This window comes from Macrobrachium rosenbergii, chromosome 14 (assembly GCF_040412425.1).
Source record: "Macrobrachium rosenbergii isolate ZJJX-2024 chromosome 14, ASM4041242v1, whole genome shotgun sequence".
Lineage (NCBI taxonomy): Eukaryota > Metazoa > Arthropoda > Malacostraca > Decapoda > Palaemonidae > Macrobrachium > Macrobrachium rosenbergii.
In genome coordinates, this window is record NC_089754.1 from 10,256,127 (window position 1) to 10,257,802 (window position 1,676).

Below are 1,676 nucleotides of genomic sequence, written 5' to 3' on the forward strand. Positions count from 1 at the left end.
TATCCAGAAAGAGGATGTCAAGGTCCTCCACTATTCTCTTCATTCCCTTTTGTAACGCTGCTCTTTATTCTTTCCTATAGCATTTCTTTCCTCCCTGTGATTACTACTTACTTTTGTTTTACACATGGGAACACCCAACACACTCACGCTAGCTCATGCCTTGCCTAGGCGCCCCCATTTTACTTAATCACCTCTGCAAATGCAGACTGCCATTAGTAGTTAGGCCACCTGCCTAAGTCTTATGACTCCCCTTCATTGCCTACCAAGCGGAGACATTTAAATACAATATGCCCTTACCATCTGTTAGTATTGTTATGAGTGCAAAAATGGCACAGTGCCATGAGCTTAGATGCTGGCATCTGATCCTTCCAGAGGGGTTGCGCCCTCTGGTTACCTTTGCAGCCCCCTTGGGCTAAGAAATGGTCCTAGCTCTAGTAAATGTATGATAATTCGACAGATATTTAGAAGGAGAGAGGGAGAGATGTTTGAATCTTATATAATAAATATATATATATATAATTATATATATTATATATATATATATATATATATATATATATATATATATATATATATATATAATATATATATATATATATATATATATATATATATATATATATATATATATATAATCAGAAAACTACAAACGTCCTTTAATATCAATTCACTCTACCTCGAAGTAATATATTTTCATATATGTTACCGAAGGGGAATTTTTAGGTGATAATAAGTCCACTGTCCCGTGGGATCGAACCAGTCACCTAAAAATTCCCTTCGGTAACATATATGAAAAATATATTACTCCGAGGTAGAGTGAATTGAATATTAAAGACGTTTGTAGCTTTCTGATTGTATATGAATCACGGTGATGTGATAAATAGTCATATATATATATATATATATATATATATATATATATATATATATATATATATATATATATATATATATATATATATATATATATATATATATATATATATTTAACTACTCAACCATAATGATTTTCAAAAGCTACAGGTAAGTTTTAAGATTTTAAATTTATATCATATGGATACAAAGAAAAGATAAAACGAAATTTAGCTACATTAAATTTTGTCCTATATAAAAGTGAAAATAAGATATAAAAAAAGTACAATTTTAGAGAACATGACTTGCGTTCGTAAATTGGAATGCAATATAAAAATAAAGTAGAAAATCCTAACAACCCCATTTCTATTTAAGGCCAAATGACACTAGCCACTACTCTCTTAGTGAAGGAATCCTAAGAGAAACATTATCTAAATTAATCTCAGAGGTTACAATAATGTTCATTATACTGTGCATAATTATTGTCACTTGAATGAGAGGTACTTGGCGATTGTGTAGGCCTATATAGCTGATTCTGTTCTGTCCAGTAGCCATGGTGGACAGAGGATGCGGGCTTCAACATCTTGCGAAATAGTTCATATATTTCAATTCTTATGTCCATGTTGTCTGTTGGAGACAGTTGTTTCGTCATGGGCAGTAAGCTTAACAAAAATTGGCGGTCTCCGTCATTACTATTAACATTTTCTGAAGACGACTGCTCTCTCAGTCGCTTGACTTCGTCTAAGAAATATATGTCCATGTCATCTGCACTGGTCTTGCTACGTTTGTTGAGACACAAGGCCTTTTTGACTTGAGAAGTACAG